Source organism: Ambystoma mexicanum, chromosome 2p, assembly GCF_040938575.1.
Source record: "Ambystoma mexicanum isolate Mex_15411 chromosome 2p, UKY_AmexF1_1, whole genome shotgun sequence".
In the NCBI taxonomy this organism is placed as follows: Eukaryota; Metazoa; Chordata; class Amphibia; order Caudata; family Ambystomatidae; genus Ambystoma; species Ambystoma mexicanum.
This window is the reverse complement of record NC_090923.1, coordinates 1,092,645,363-1,092,663,365: the sequence shown is the minus strand read 5'-3', so window position 1 is coordinate 1,092,663,365 and position 18,003 is coordinate 1,092,645,363.

The window sequence follows — 18,003 nt, the reverse complement described above, 5'->3', positions numbered from 1 at the left end:
TATGTCTTGGTCCCAAAAGCGTGCCTTTGTAAATTTAGTGTAAATCTGTCCAGTATTTTTTTTTAAAACAACCAAAAAGTAGGCAAAACAAATTTGTAATATCTGGGTTCGATCTGCGGACTCACTTCCCTGTTCGGTCCGGAGACGGGCCTCCGTTTGGTTTAGGGGCAGACGTCAGGTTCGCAGACTTTGGACGCATCGCTGATAGGATGGTGAAAAGCGTGAGGCGCATCAGATTTTTGTAGACGCCCACCATGTTGTATTTGCGGACATTCTCAGGACATTGTGGTACAACCATATTAAGAACCAGAAGATTACACTTGTCAAACTATGGAAACAATATCTGGGGAGTTTAGGGGTGATGGGTATGGGTGGGATATGGCCTTAAAAAGTAAAAAAGTGTTTTTCTCTGATGTCCGCTGACACGGATATCATTTGGATTGCATTGGGGTTGGGGTGAGTTTCATTAGTTCACTGTGTATGATAGGTATTTGGTATGCAGTTAATTTTGTTGTGGTCAGTGGCTAGATTGACACTAGGCACAATGATTACAGTATGTGTATTGTAATTATGAGACACTTTTGTAAGTGCACTGCACATGCATACATATAAGCGTATTGTTACATAGTGGTGTGCAATAACATATGCATTGATGTATGGCAGTTGCCTTACCGTTACATCCCCCCGTCTAGTATAATTGACCGTTGGCAGCTGTGATGGTGTGCTGGAAAGGGGGCAGGGTGGATGGAGACGCTGAAGGTATGGTATACCATGTACCCCAGAAAGGTATCTTATGCACTGTGACTACTGTGGAAATGGACACTGCAGTGCTGCTGTGCATAGACTGTCTTTTGAAGACCTTGTTTCAGCAATGAATGTATGAGTACATTGAATGTTGTCACAGGCCTATTGCGCTTACCCTGTAAACTGAGGAGCAGCGATGCTCCCCTGGCCCTTTTGTACTATTACTACCTACTACCAAGCTTCTTGGGTTTTTTGTCCAACAACTACTGACACATTGTAGGTAGTGTTGGCAATAAAAGGCTGTGGATTTTACTACAGAATTACATATATGATAATAACATTTTATTGATAACATTTTGCACTAAAAACATGAAAAAGTCCTTTTGAGCATTAAGGCAGTGGGTGTAACCCTTGTCCCTTGCCGCTTTGTTTTCCCACGTGTGTGTGACAACGTTTGTTGTACTGACATTGTTTTTTGTGGCAGTGTTTTGATTTTTTTATTCTTATTTTTCTGGGTGGGTGGGTTGGTTGAAAAAGTAGAAGTATTCTGCGGTCGCAGAATGACTCATTTGTGCTCTGTTCGGAGTGATGTGCGAATTGGAGTCTGTTGCTGGCAGAGCTCCTTTTATTCGCTTTTGGAGGTCTTCGGCCATTGGTTTGGTGGTGGCGTTGCTGCCTTTGCCGTCTGTCTGGCACCAAAAATGTTGCATATGCATATGTTACCCTCCCGTCCTTCTATGCCGCACTTGCTTCCCTTGCTTTCTTGTTCTGCAGAGTGACACCTGGGCCCTTTTGGCACCATAGTGTGGCATCCTAACTTGCCTTTTGCTTCCTCCAGTGATCCCCTTTTTGTATTGTGGCTAAAGGAAAGGGGAGGGAAAGAGAAGAAAATGGAAACTTAGGCGGAAAAGGGGGGGATAACAACCACTGTCGAGGCTGTGTACTTATTGTGCTGTACTAATGTTGTACAGCTTCAGTGTCTCTGTACTCGCCCTATGGATCCCCATAGCCCCTGCTTATGTTCCTGCATCTTCTACCTACATAGGGTGGCATTATTTTGCGGTACTGGTCCTTATTATAGTTCTGCTCTAGCTTTTATCTAGAAGCTGAACGTGTGCAGAGCATGGTACTGTGGAGGTGGATTTGGTGGTTAAGTACATGAAGGGTGGCATTTTTTTGTGGCCTTCAAAACCGTGCACTAAGAATTTCTGGGAGTAAATGTGTCGACAGTCCACAAAGAAATGATAAGATTCACTGTATTAAAAGCAGACACTGTAAAGCAAAGTTTGTATTTTAGAAAACTTTGTTGTGAAGCGATTTGTCATGAACAACATTGGAAATATGGATTAGCAAAAACGCAATGTAAGCAACATTTTACATGAAAGCTATTGACGTGTGGAAAGTAACTGTATGCCATATGATGTACACTGTGATACACGAATGTTGAATTTGCGCAAAGAGTAGATATAGTACATGTTTCAAGAAACGTTTAATTATAGCCAAAATAGGAATGTACTTGTATATTGAATTGTAAGGTCTTTACTGAAATATGTTTTTTGTGCTCTATTTTACATAGTTATATACTCCCGCTGTGTGCATGTCATGGGTTCAGTCTACCGGCTGACGGTTTTTTCAACAGTGTTTGGACAATAATTATCAACAACGGATGTGTCGTCAACATTGTGTGGGATGATCGCCAGACAACAATTTGTCCTTTTGCCGTTGCAGTAACAAGAAGCAACATAGTCGCATATAGGTTCTAGAAAATTGCAGATGTGAAAGTATTGAAAGTATTGTATTTATTTCAATTGAAAAGCAAAGTTGGAGAATGCAAAGACTTGCATGGATGGATCAATAATAGGCTTTTTTGAGTGTCAGTGAAAATGTAAGCGCTGTGATTCGGTACCTATGAACTGGGTCTGAAAAAGTTAATGAACTTTTCATGGAATTAAGTGAATGTTTTCATTTCATTGCTTTGTCAAAATGAAAAGTATTTTTTACGCTGCCCACTACTGCTGTTTTATTCAAACTTATATGTTTCTATCATCTCAGTAATAAAAGACCATGGTTTTGCGTTAGTTGTGGATGTTTGTGTTTAACTTCCTTGTTGTGTGTAACCTAAGTGTATGACATTGGTGATTACTTTGTACGTTTTGCTACGGTGCCCACTAATGTCACTGAAGTAGGTGGAGCTCATTTTGAGTGTATAGCGATGTTTGCATATTGTGCTGGCGAATGTAATCAGTGCCACACAGCTCTTTGAAGTTCGGGCGATAGAATCTTATTGAGTTTGTATACTTTATTGAACATTCAAAGTAGATGAATTCTATAAGATTACTTGGTTAGTTTTATTTTTTTAACTGTGAGAGGTGGTTCGTACCGTAAGGTTTTTTTTTCTCCTGAAAGGTGCCAATGTAAGATTGGACCGAAACTTAGGGAATAGGCAGCAAGCAGTAATATGGAGGGGCAGGTGGACAGGGGAAGATGTATCACATGGGTTACATGTAGGGTGACCAGATTTAAAAATTAAAAATAAACGGGACAGACCATGGACATAGAAGTAGGACTATAGTAAAACACAAACAGGACTCAGATGAAACTCTAGTCCTACTTCTATGTCGCTGGCCTGTTGCGGGAGGGGTTACAGGCACACTTCTCTCATTGGAGGGGAGCGACTGGGGCGTGAAAAGCATTCACGCATAAGAAGAGTCGCGCCCGGCCCCCAATTTTAGGATTTCTGAATCGGATCCTGGAAAAAACCAGGACCACAGCCACCCGCCTATCCAATTATGGGACGGGGTTCAGTAAATTAAATAAGTCTTGGGACCCCGGGACGGAATGGCGATTTCCCCAGACTTTCCCAGGAAAACCGCGACGTCTGGTCATACTAGCTACATGTAAGGTAGGGGGCATTGTTTTTCCCATTCTTTGATTACAGCTTGAAAAGCAGTTCGAAATTGCTCCCCCCTGCAGAGTGCTGTGTTGCAGTATGTACAAAAGACTGATGTTTTCGAAAGATATGGATCAACAGCCTCTTTTATTGCTACAATGTAGCTGGTGGAATTTCTTGTCCCACAGAACAAGGCTGTGTAGTTATAGTACTGGTTGACGAAGATGAGGTGAAGGAAAACAGGCTTTTACTTGCTAAGATAGGAAGAGCCTTTCTGAGAGCATTGCAGTGGTTGGATTGGATGTGGCCACGCATGGATGTGGTCCCGTAGGAGTATTGTCCAGGTAGACAGCGACCGAGAACAACGTTGTACTGAGTGCATTTTACTTTGGTAGCTTTAGCCTTTGGTACATTCCCAACAGTGGTAAAGAACTGCCACACCCATGATTGTCTCTTGGTGGTAGAGGTAGGTACTTCCTCTACCATCATTTTCTTGGTCCTCTTGTTTATCTTTGGAAGAACAGCATTTTTTTTGTTGTGCTCGTTCTGCAGCTGGTAGTGGTGATGGTGGTTCTTGGGGAGGAGGGATGGCAGAAGATGATACCATTTTTAAGATAAATAGCAAGGATGTGCTGTGTGCTAGATTGTTAGTGGATAACGAGTAAGAAATGTTGTAGGAGCTGTGCGTGGGTTAATTTTGATGTTGAAAGTTGTCAGATTTGTAGAAAGTGCAGCAGTTCTGACCTGTCTGCGAAGTACGGACCTGATCGCGAAGTGTGGGCGTGTTCACGGACACATTATTATGCTGTGAAAACGCTTGCATTTGTGATGTCATCTTTGATGTCCTGAGTCTTAGCAGTGCATGGTGGTGGCGCGAGTTATGGTTGCCTAGCTTACCATAACTGGCGAATTTCAGAGGTTTTTCAGTTTTACCATAACATCCCTTTAACAACGTTTTTTCACTGAATTTCATAGGTTTTTATTAGTGCAACTTAACCATAACGTCCCTTTAAGAAAGTTTTTTCAGTGAATATATATATTCATATATGTATATATCACAGGGCGACGGTCTCGGCAATAGAGTTAAGGTGTGTGATATAAGTCATACGAAATGCAAAAATTCTATTGCTAATATTTTCCGAACTAAAAGTTTGTTGTGCTTCCCTGAGCCCCAGACTAGACATTTTGGAAAGATTAGTAAACACATGAAAAAGTTATTGAGAAAGCAAATAAAGCACTGTTTTTGCCATACTCCCATAAATTTTCCCATAGAGAAAAAAGTCCACATTTTGTCAAGCCAAAGCGCAAAATACGTTGTAAGGAATTGGACGAAATAAGAAACAAATAAGAAACCACTTGGGCCTGAAGCGTTGACTTTTGAAGACACGTCTGAGGTTATTCTGCTAGTAGTTTTTAAAAATTTGACTGGGAAGTGGTCGCACTCACAGGCAATAGTAGTCAGTGGATTAAGCAGTCGCCGGTTCCAAAGAAAACATCAATGTCCAAATATTTATCAGATTTAAAATCTCCTTCTATTCTTCAATTCACATTAAAATTGTTGCTACCATTCTGCACCCAGCAACATTCCATTGGAGGCAAAAGCAAACTGATGACGCATTTCGCTACTCCTGGTAGCTTGCTCACATGGTTTTGTACTCGTTGGTTCACACAATGTATTCCTACATGCAGAGTGTGCTATTGACATAGAAAGGGGATTAGGTTTAGCGCTTACGTTAGTCTATCTTTTATGTCAATTGCATGCTAGACCGCAGAAAACCATTACGAACATGATACGGTCATATTGGCATTCTCGTTTGTATGCACGGCATTTCCCACAAAGCCACCTTTGCAAAGAAAATTGGAATATACAATTTCTATGAGATCCCCCATTGTGGCATATGGAGACGTTTCATTGAATTACAAAAGCCACTTAAAACATGCAGTATGTTCAGAGGCGTTGTTAGGGGGGGCCCAGGGGGGTATAGGCCCTGATCTTTTGGTTGTAGCCCCGGATAGAATCTCAGGAGTTACAACCAAAAGGCTAGCTAGCCCCGAGTCCCGACAGTTCCGACATCAGCGTAGCCCCGGGTCTTTTCCAGGCCTAGCAACACCCCTGGGTATGTTTATACACAATACGTCCAATTTTATAAGTGGGCCATCCAACCAATGTGTTGCAATGCGTGTTCACTAAGGTGCTGCGTGCTCATACCATAAAATGCATGGTTCGTGTACATGGTAATAAGGTGCCTGATTTTGTCAAAATGTGCATAGTGCTCCACATAGGAAACGTATCGCTCCTATTTCTAGGTGCTAGCCTACTCAATCCTGGCTGTCAATTCTCTTTCTATGATAAAATACCAATCCTTCCTACATGGCCACATGCAATAAAAGACATACTTCTTACCATAATGTATCTTAAGATAATAGTAAGATACACTAAAGTGCTACGTGCAATGTTGGTGACCAGGTCAGAAAGTTTTTCTTATAAATAAAATACATAGTGCTTGAGTATAGATTAACAGGCAACCATGTTGTATACCATAAAGTGCGTAGTTCGTATTCATGGTTATGAGGTGCCTGATTTTGTTATAAAGTGCATAGTGCTCTGCATGGACAATTTGTCACTCCTATTTCTAGGGGCTAGCCTACTCAGTTCTGGCTTTCAATTCCCATTCTTTTAATAGGATACCAGTCCTTCCTACGTGGCCACCTACAATCAAATACATATTGCTCATTGTAATGTATCTTGGGATCATGGTAAGATACACTAAAGTGCTACGTGCTGAGTGCGATGTAAGTGAGCAGGTCGGAAAGGTTTTCATTTGTATAAAATGCACAGTACTTGAGTATAGACTAACATGCAACCATTTTGTATTGACTATATTTTGCCAACTGTCTGCTCAATATGTGTAGGAATAAAATGGGTAGATGCTTATTACTGCCTTAGTGTTCCCTATCTTTTGTCTAATTCATGGACAGCCATTTCTATGTCGACTCAAAATGTGGGCATGTATGAAACCTATTTTGCAATGAACCAATGTTTTTAAAATACAATAAATAATTTCAAAAATGAAATAAATGGAAAAGATATGTGAGGGTAAAGAATAGAACCATACCCCATTGAATATAAAACAAACAGTACCATACCGATCTGACATCTAACCTAATTGAGTTGTCTATTTCTATTACTTTCTCTGAAACATGGGAGTCTAAGTAGATCAGCTGAAGAGGGCGGTGAAGAACCTACAATGTCAAAAGTGCGATGAACTGAATGTGAAGGCACCAATGAAAAAAAGAGACCAGCTTTGTGCTCTAGAGATACAGGGTGAATGCAGTTTCCTAAAACACACCAGATTGTTCATTCTCCTAGAAAAGTGTAAAGTTCTTCGTCGATATTGTGTTCATATCGCATCATCAAATATAATATCAATTGGTAGAGTGCAGTGTCGGCAGGGGCTTCAAGTCTATGGGCTCTTTGTCAAGGCTATCAGCAGCAATGTTTTCAATTTGCCAGGGCTCCTGTGGCGCTTTGCATCCAGACTTCTGCGTTGAAACATGGAAGTCTGGAAGCAATACACTCGAAGCACAGGTGGACGCTGCACTCTACCAATGGATTTTATATTCAATGTGGAAATATATACAATCATTGTTTATCGTGTGACCATCATCTGATGACGACGTCTCTGGCCCTTTGAAAGGTAATGAAGCTACTAGCTTAGCATAATATGTTCTCCGTTAGTCGTTAGTCCAATAAAAAGTATCAAAACTTGGATTTTAATTGATTAAATAATGTGTAATTAATACGTACCAAAAGTGTAAGAACTGTTTGCTAACTAGCGGAATATAGGTGCTCAGGGTAATAAACCATGTGTGAGTGCGCTTGATCGTCAGCTTCAGTTCTAGGTTAAGCTGTGTCACCAGTACACAGAGGTATTACCCTGAACCTCTTGTTATGTCTACAGATTAATTGGTAGTACTGGTGATTGGTTGCCAGCGATAGGGTCGAAAACAAAAGGTTTGAATGCCTTTTGATCGACAGTCAAAGGATTGAAAAAAGGGTCATTTTTTTATGGGGGGGATCCCCCCACCAGCCCCCCATTTTCTTTATTAAATACATTTTTTTACCAACCCAAACTAAAAAATATATATAAATAAATAAAAAAATAATTCAACCCTTTTTTTTTGTTGATCCTTTTGCATTTGAGAAAAAGGTCATCCGATCCTTTTTTTTCAATCGTTTGACTGGACACCCTGGTGATTCGCACTATTCCTATATTGGTTGAAGTGCACAGAGCTTCTTATCTAACTGTTGTATAATACATTGATCTTCAGAGTCATCACATTCTGTTGTATTGGATTTATTATCTTGCTACAGCCGACACGTGTTTGGACACGTGTTCGTTTTCAAGGCAACACTCTTCTTGTGGTGTTCCCCTTGTTGAAGTTTGTCTCAAGACCTTTTGGTCAGATTTCCATGTCCTGTAAATGATGATTAAGTCCTTGTAAATTGCGCAACCACATTTTATATAGGTATCGTGCGAATCACCAGTACTACCAAATAATCCTTTTAGTAACTAGCAACTTATCAAAGAAAGGTTTAACAACATTTTAGTAATTCACAACTATGTGCTAATTGTTGTGCAACATACACATCACAATGGACTCTGGTGTCATTCTCTTCTGAATGAGTGATTCACCTGTATTAGAGAGATTCCCCAGGATTGCATTGCAGCCAAATAGTTGAGGCCGCTAAGAATCCCCTGTCACTGTGCCTTTCACTTCTTGTATATTTGCTAAGCAATGGTGTATCCAGGATCTCACTACAGGGTGGCTCTGCACCCTATTCAAGTGGGCCCAAGGTAGGGGTCCCCATAAACTGGTCGAACACTGAGCTTGGAATGTTACTATTACCCAACTAAATGGACAACAATTTGCATTTATACTCTTTCTATCAATTGCATAAGGGTGAAAGGCAGAAATTACCCTTCATTAGCACCCGGTGTGGGGGGCATGGCCAATCAGGTTCCGCCGATCGCAGGCTAAAACCAATAATCTCAGCCCACATTCCACGGAATCCGCAGGATGCCTCCCCGTCGCGGGCTGCCATCTTCCTTCCTCCCCATCCTGTATCTTTATTTTTTTTTCCCGTTCCCCGTCCCCATCCCCACGTACCTTATTGCAGTGGCGGCCGTCTATAGCGGCTGCAGCAGCTTCTCTTTTCCGGCCACCAGGGTGATAAAAGAGGGGCTCAGTATGGAGCCCCGCCTTCTATGAACATGGCAGCCGTTTTGGATCAGTATTTTCATTCATTGAACGGGACGCGTGTTTTTTTTAAACAACCGGTTACCAATTTGGAACCCGGGGTGCTTATGGCCTTAACCCTCCCCCATTCCAAGTGCTGGAATGGTGGGGGTGGTGGGTAATGGCCCAAAGCCCTCGTTAACCTCCCTTGCTTTGCTAGGGCCGTTATCTTGGGCTGCCGGGCTGTTACCCCCGTTCCAACCCTTGGAACAGGGGAGGGGGGGGTTAATGCCACAATAATTAAAACATATGCCTGCAGGTTCCACAAAAATCCCTGAAGGTCTGCAAATATGTGACCAGGTCCCAATGGAATGAATCCGGTTAACTGGCTTCTCCTCCCTGGCTCTCTTCTGTGCTCACATTCTTTATTCTGCCCTTTTTTCATAAAGTGCTCCATTGCTTAGTAAATAGATTAGTGATTTAGGAATCCCTCACATACATTAATTTGTCTGTGCATGTTTTTTTCTGCTCTGCAACAGAAATCTGCACACAAGATAACTGCTCACTCACACATCGATTGTGTGTTTAGGTGCTTTCGATTTGTTTTAGGTTTCTTTCTGATGGTCAGAATGGTTTCTTTTTAATTGTGTGTAACCATATATAATTGTATGCTTATAATTCATTTTATGTATTTTATGGTTTTTATGTAGTGTGAAAGGTTAATTTAACCCTATGCACTTAATAAAACATTTTTTTTAAATAACTGCTCATTGTAAAAATCTTATATCTAGGAATGCAAACAAATCACTTACGATTTTTCTCATACAACTATTTCATTCACACTCTTGTTTCATGGAAAATATGCGAAGAATAGTTTTCAGATCATGTTCTGTAAGTCCTGGTTTTGTTAGAACATTTAAAAAGCAAAGGGGATTGGCCAAAAAATCTAGGGCCCTATGGACTAAATGTTCAACAACATACACAATTGGACCCTTAGATAGAGGATGACACTACATTCACTTCTTCTTTTTATAGATACTAAAAAATGATTCAATATCTTCTTTTAGAAAAAAACATTTTTTTATATTTTTTGTATCAAAAAACACCCAATGGTGTGCAAATTGTTAAAACATCAAACACAGTTTACATTTATTTCGATCCACATAACCATTCAACCCTACATAGCATTCATTCCATTTTATCATATCATCACTCACACTAGTATTCTGTAGCCTTACATGTTAGGTCACCCTACAATGTTCTGAAATATCTTTATTCTATTTTGAGCTTCTTAATACAATCTTCCAATATAAATATCTGTCTGTCTCTCAATCAGACAGTATGTCGACACGTGTTTCAGGTTGTATTTTCTAGACTTCGATCAGTCCACTAAGTACGCCAACCATCTTCAGGACAAAACAGGAACAACAATGGTGTCCCTTAAGACCTAGTAGGGTGGATCCAATTGTCTAAGATCATTTTATTTTTAAAACCTCCATTATATTTTTGTCATCCTCATCTGTCTCTATATATGGGACATAGTGCCGTGTACCACTTCCATCTTGGACTAGCGACGTGGACAACGACTAAACAATGGATGAATCCTGTTAGAACCCCCATAAGCGTCCCCAACCAATAGGAACAAAACCATAAGGATACTATACAACCAAACAGTTTAAACACATAGGAAACCTCTACACATCATTGGGGAATTTAGATCTATTTTCATTGACCAGTGCATGCTCTTACTTTGAACCCCACAGGTAAAGACTTCTTCATGGTGTCCCACCGGAAAATTTCCCAAGATGACCTCCCTTTCTTATATGCTCACTTTCATTGACATATATAACCGACTCTCTATGGTATCCTGTGTTTCTGGAAAAAACCTAGACACAACATGGCCTTTATATTATATGGCATTTATAATTACAGAGAGTCCATTCATATTGTCTCCCTTCTTTTTTCTCACCTTGTAGTTCAGGCGCGTAGGTAATGTCAAAAATGGTGCCTTAGTACACACTGGTCGCGGTAGAGTCCAGACCCGTACCTGAGTGATTTTCTACAGCTATAAAACATGTAAACATATATCAGACTAACTATTACCTTCTAGCCATCCTATTAGATATTCGTGATGCTGTCTCTCTAGTGATTCTCACCTTATTGCTCATGTGCTCTTCGTCACCGATGATGTCGCAAAATGGCGCCTATTTTCGTTTTAGTATGCGCTGGTCCCAATATATTCCAGACCAATTCCAGAATCAATTTCTGCAGTAAAAGGGAAAGGTTTAAACCTTACCCTTGCCTTATTCATAGAGAAAAAACTGGATGCTTTTAAATTCGTGCACCGCTTTTTGCATGCCGCGTAATGCTTTTCTTTCAAGTATCTATTCATGTTGCTCCGCTGTCTCCACGTATTCCTATCTCTGTGATATTTCTAATGTTACATTTCTCCCCTCCAATTTTTCCGGCAAGACCGCATTGGGATTAGCGTCTTGTTATATGTACAGGGTTAATAGTTTGAAGAAACGACAGGTAGCGTTTGAAAAACTAAACCCTGTCTGCCCGCATGTGTCAGTCTCAAAGATTACAAAGTGAAAAAGTCACCCTTTACAGTCATTTATGCCGCCGAACCGCTTACCTTCTTAGTCCGTGCCTCGATTCCTTGATTCAGCCTAACGGTACGCATCCATAGAAACGTCAGTATTTATATGTCACCTGACACGCGGTCAGTGGCACAGAAACAGGACTATAACTAATGTATTGTGTATCTGGCATCTTTACTCCTATTTTGCACGCTTATGAAGGATCAATGTATCCACACGGGTAAAGATTGATACGCTCTACTGGGCAAATATATTCTAGTACTAGATTGTTAAAATAAGTTTACACATCATTTTCTTTCTATATTAACAAATACTGTCCCTGCAGGGTGCGCCTCTCATAGATTATTGTATTTTGTGCCCTTTGGGTGCAAAAGCATACTGATGTATTGCCATCCCACAGGCTATCGCAGCCTCTATTAGATTTATAGCAGATGCATGTTGCTTTTTTTTACCTTCTTCTTTTCGTTTATTTATCTTATTTTGTTTGATCCAGCGTGCTGAATCAAATGTCTAATACATCCATTATTCTGTCTCTTGTAGAGCTGCCCCCTAACCTAGATCCTGTACTAGATCCTGTATGATCTTCTTGTTCGCTAGAGTGATCTCGTACAGCAAAGAAGAACAATGCCATGCTGCCGGTCTACACTATTGCCCGGGTACCTTCTCGCTTTTTGGGGGAGGACCCATTATTACCGACCTGGGAGTCAATGAGTGATCAGAGCATTCCATTCGACTGATAGATTCAAGCCATGCCTCACACTGTCTAAGGAATAAATCCATCGCTGTTCCATTTTGTGCAAAATATTGCCCATGTCCCCTCCTCTTTTTGAGGGACTGACAGTTTGGAGCACAAACCATTTCAAGTCAGTGTCTAGATGTTTAAGGCGTGAGAAATGTTCTACCAATGGTTTGTCTGCCACTTTATTGCGGATACAACTCCGATGCTCCCCAATTCGCTGCCTTACTTCCCGGGTTGTCTTCCCCACTTATAGTAATTTGCAGGGGCAAATAATAATGTAAATGGCATTCTTGGTTCTACAGTTTGTATGATGTCTCAATTGCCATTTGATTTTACCATAAATACATTTGGCTCGCATGTCTGTCAACCGAAATGCCACGCAATTGTCGCATTTGTGATGTCCTACAATGGGGGGTAAACCCCACTGATTCCGAAGTGTTTGGTCTTTCTGTTTCTCTTGGTATGTATGTACCAATTGTTGTTTTAGGTTCTTACTTTTTTTAAAGGCAAACATTGGTTTCTTACTTAGAACCCCCGGCTGTTTCACTAAATCCCAGTTATGATTAATGATCTTTTTTATGTCATTGCTCACCGGGTTATAAGTAGTGACACATACCAGCCGATCTTGTTTTTGTTTATTTCGTGGTCATACAGATTTCTCGGTTGGTATTTTATACCCTCTTTAGATTGACCTTTATAATTTTTTAGGGTATCCCCTTGCAGTCCGTCGGTCTTTTAGAAAAATCGCATGTTTGTCAATTACCCTCTTTAGTGAGCAATTGCGACGCACTTGCAAAAATGTACCATACTGCAAGTTTTGTCAGAGTCCCACTGGGTGAAAACTTGAAAAATGTAATAGAGTATTTCTGTCGGTGGGCTTCCGATAAAGCGTAGTGACCAAAGTGTTCCCAGTCTTTTGAATCATTAAGTCTAGAAAACTAACTTCCGTTTTATTCCATTCCAATGTGAAAGTAATTTCACGAGTACAGGTCTTTACCCAGTCCTTAAAGGCTACCAGAGCCCTGCTGGTCCCTCTCCATATGATAAAAATATCATCAATGTACCTGTACCATGCCACCAGGCAATGGCACAGATCACCTTCTTATTTTAGGAGGCTATTAGGTCCGGTGACAAAATTCTCTTCATAGTCAGCCATGAAAAGATTGGCGACATCGGGAGCGAAAGTCGCTCCCATACTTACCCCGCATTTCTGTTTATATAGATTTTGTTTATACAGGAAAAAGTTTTCCGTCATGGCAAGACGTGCACATTCTAAAATGAACCCTGTTGGTGGAAGATGGGGTTCAGATCGTTTATCCCGAAATTGTGCCAACACAGCCAAACTGCATTTGGGAAATTGAAGTATAGAGGGATTCGACATCCATAGTAGCCAAGATGTCATCTGGTCTAATCTCTAGTGGTTCTATAATGCGTATCATATCACCTGAATATTTCACATAGGAAGGCATACATTCCACATATGATTTGAGAAAAAATTCGACATAGACTGAAAGGGGTTCTAGCAGCGAATCAATGGCTGCCACAATGGGGCGTCCAGGTGGATGTTCCTTATTTTTATGAATCTTAGGTAAGATGTAGAAAGCTGCCCTCTTGGATTTTTGCTTTCTGAGGAATCAGCCCTCTTCTTCACTGATCCCTTCTTGATCTTCCGCATGTGCTATGAGACTTTGGATCTCTTCTTTCAGCCTCTTCGTAGGGTTGGTGTCCAGTTTCATATACGATTTTTCATCATTCAGGAGGCGAAGACATTCTTCGTCATAGTCTTTGGTTTGCCAGATGACAATCCCCCCTCCCTTGTCTGCTGGCTTGATGATAACACCCTCCATCTCGCACAGTGTTTTGAGACTTTTTCTTTCAACTTGCATCAAATTGTCAGGAGCATAATTTTTCTTATCAATTGCTTTTAAGACTTCACGCGTAACCCTATTTTCGATGGTCATTATTTCGGGCGGACAAGAGTAGGGGGGCGGACAGAACGTTAACTTGGGTTTTAAACCAGTGATATTGCATTGTTTGTCAGATGGTTGTCTGTCACCCTCCACATTCCCTCTTTGATTTGGTAGAAAAACCTCAAAATAATGTTTTAGCCGCACATTGCGAAAAAATCTATGTACTTCCAGTTCAGTGGTAAATCGATCTGCTCGAGCCACTGGAACAAAAGAAAGACCCTTTGACAAAAGGCTCAATTGTTAAAACATGACAGTTGGGATTCCAGTACAGGCTAGATTTCGTGACTACAAGTACCAGAATGCAATATGATCTGGGCTTAAAATCCGAGTTTGGTTGATTATTTCACGTTGTGCATGGCACAATTTGAGATGCTGCCCAGTGATTTCTACTTCTTTCAAGACTTAGACACACTCCAGTAGAGCCTATGGGATAACGGCTTGTGCTTGTAGTCATCTTTGACACAGGCATGCAGCTTTTTTATATATGCATAATATGCATATCATTTGATGTTCAACCAAACAATTTAACAGAATGTTGTATCTCACAAGAACCTAGGCACCCTCATCACCTGTCAAGGGACACCCCAAACACAGCTCTGATGTGGCCAGAAAGGTAGATTGACTTCAGGGGAAGCAAGTGTGGGCCTTGTTCCTCGTGTTTTACCATGTTGTCGCCACTCTTGCACAAGTAAAGGGGATCATTTGGGGTTCCAACAGTTGGCCTTGATGCAACCATTTGGCATTGCCTCTTTAACACGATTGAATCACTGAGGGATCACTCATTCGGAATGAAAAGAGTGGCGCCTGAGTCTGTAGCGATGTATCTGTCGCACAGTGATGAGCAAATTACTCAAGTGTTGGTAACTCTCTGCTTAGTTAGTTTGTCATTAGTACATGGTATTATAGTGTTGCGACATATTCATTACACATTCCTTAAGTGCACCATCTTGCAAAGTCATACAGGCTTATTTATTTGTATTACCAATCATCTGCGTATTTAAGAAGTTGTGGAAACGGGCTTGCATAGTCAGATGTGTGCGGCTAGATTACGCAAACATTGCAGAACCGCGAAGCACCCTTTGCATGCGTGCATGAGAAATTGCATGTGTCTTATAGTGCAAATAGGGTTTCCACGAGCACTAATGCAACTGCGTATGCGCAAACTCTATTTGTGCATGCACAAAACGTGGTTGCGTTCCACGAATGTTCAGTAATCCGGCCCCCGAGATGTAAACATTTCAGAAAGGGCAGGAACCATAGAGCGCGCAGTATGCTCTCCTGTGAGCATTGCTTAACTTTGGACATTGCAAAGAGGCAACCCACTTCTTAAAGAAGAAAGGCCTGCAACTGTCGCAGTTTGGAGTCCCAGCCCTTTGAGATCGAATATTATCCCCGTAAAAGAGCTCGGGGACGCTGCTAAAGTAACCCCAAGTGCAAAGTGCGGCGCTGAGCTCTGACATCAGCACTCTGAATCGTCGCCTCCTTTCGGTGATGGCGAGGGGATAGACGGGCATAGTGTAACAGGGCTGAGCCCCTTTTAGTTCATTATCTCTGTGTGGCAGTAGAGCATCGAGGCATCACTGACATCACAGACCTGAATCCTTCAGCAACGGCCTCCAGGCGTGCTGCTGGTGTATGCAATGCTTAAACCTGCAGGATTGCCCTGCGTCATCTCTCTGCATGAAAAGGCTGCTCCCAGCTCGGTGCTGGTACTGTGATCTACAGCATGCTAAAGGTCAGGTAACCCACTAACCAATATAACCTCAAACTCTGTATACTTATCTCACTCAAAAACTCACACAACCATCTCTCGCACCACAAGCCGCACGCACTTCACAACACTGCAACAACACATAAGCCGGAGCAACAGCACACGCGGACTGACACTGATCCAATACCTGCACCAAAGCTCAGTATCTGGTGTATACCGAGCTGAAGCTGCCAACAGAACACCACTCCTCTCACTATCCTACTCCCTCTTCACCTTACTAGCCCATCCCACCTTATCGTTTACAGATCCGCCAGAGCGCCTGGGGACCAATTCCGTTGTTGACGGTGCGCGGTACAAATGCCTTTAACATTTAACATTTATGTGTTCTACAGCATGCCGGGGTGGGGGTGCAGTCCCAGAAACGAAAGCCTGTCTGTTTGTAAATGCTTTCTATGTGTGTGTCTTGTCTCGCGCAGCCCTGTCCTGTGCACTCTTGATAAATGTTTAGGTATTGTCATTTTCGCGTGGATTTTGATGTGCTCCGGCCTGGCTGTGTCACCTGTTTCGTGGAGCTGACTCTTGGGGCTTTGAAACAGACTTTTGGGCGGGAAATGCTACCGCTGCTCTTCTCTTGCAAGTGCTGGTGATGGTGGATTGACTCTGTGGTCTCCATCCAGCAGACAGTAGGAGGTGGAGGTGTGGGGGGGGGGGGTTTAAGGAAGTGTTGCGATGCCAACCTCGTCTGACTTGCAGCTTAGTGTGTGCTGTGCTTGCTTCTGCGAAATGTGAATGACACTGGAGGGAAGGTGTTGTATTCCTGCTTTATGCAGCAGTAGCGCGGCCATTGGCTCATCCCGGGCTTGTGTGTGGGCGGGTTGTTGTGTTCACTTGTTGCATGAAAACTGATTTCTCAGGCTTAGCTGTGCGACTCAGGCTGATTGTCTGGGGAACATAGTGGAAGACTGGGTGGGCGCGCAAATGCACAGCTTAGAGGAGGCGTTTTCTATGACGCTGTTTTGTGTGAAATAATTATCCTCGTTTAGAAATGTGACCCTCCCCAATGTATCTGAGGATTGCAGCCATGCCAGTGAGCCTCTGCGGACAGTGGCGTAACACAGAATGTGGTGGCCCCCCCTGCGAGCCACGCTGAGGGCCCCCCAACTCTGCAACAAATAACAGGTCGTGCCACACTCTGGACTGGCCTAGATTATCACGCTTGCGCAATACGCACGAACGTGCTGCTGAAGGGGTAAGCCAGACACTGCACTAGGAGAAAGATATACATATGTGTTTTAATGCAATATACAGCACACTTTCTGCGAAAAATTGCCTTGTAGGGTAACACCAATCCAATACATGCAAGTAACCAACAGGGCACGGGAACATTAATGCTTTGCTGTTAAAAATGCCATGCCACATTGAAAACATGTCCCACTGGCTGCACAATGTAGACCAGTGTAGGTACGTAATAACATTATAGTAATGCATGCCAGGCCACATTTAGACATGCCTAGACTGGTTGCACCAAAATGCCAGTTGAAGCAATAACACTCATCAAGAAGAGAGCACACATTAAAGCATGCGTCTTCGCTGCCTCTACCAACACGGCCAAACTCTTTAAAATCTGCAATGAACTGGTCAATCCAGTTGCGGTCTCTACCTCTCCTGTTCCCTACAAGGCCCTCTGTACGGCTCTGGCCTCTCACTTCTCTGCTAAAACTCAGGACATCCTGTCTTCTATCTCCTCTTCCTCTCCCTCTTCCTCTCTCAGCCCCCCTTTGGCCATCACTATCTCTCCTCCTCCTTCCTCCTCTTTCTATCTGAGAACACCTGACAAGGTATCTAGACAAGTCGGATCAATGAACTGTCGCCCAAACAAGTGCTCCCCTGCTCCTCCAGAACCATCAAGGACCATTGACACCCTCACTCCAGCCTTGGCTGATTCTGTAATCACTCTTTTGCCACTGGAACATTCCCCTCTCCTCTTAAACACTTCATTGCCCACCCACTCCTCAAGAAGCTGTCTGCCGATCCTACCTGCCCGGCAAACTATCGCCCAATCTCCATCACCACTTTCCTGGGCAAACTCTTGCAAAAGCTTGCCA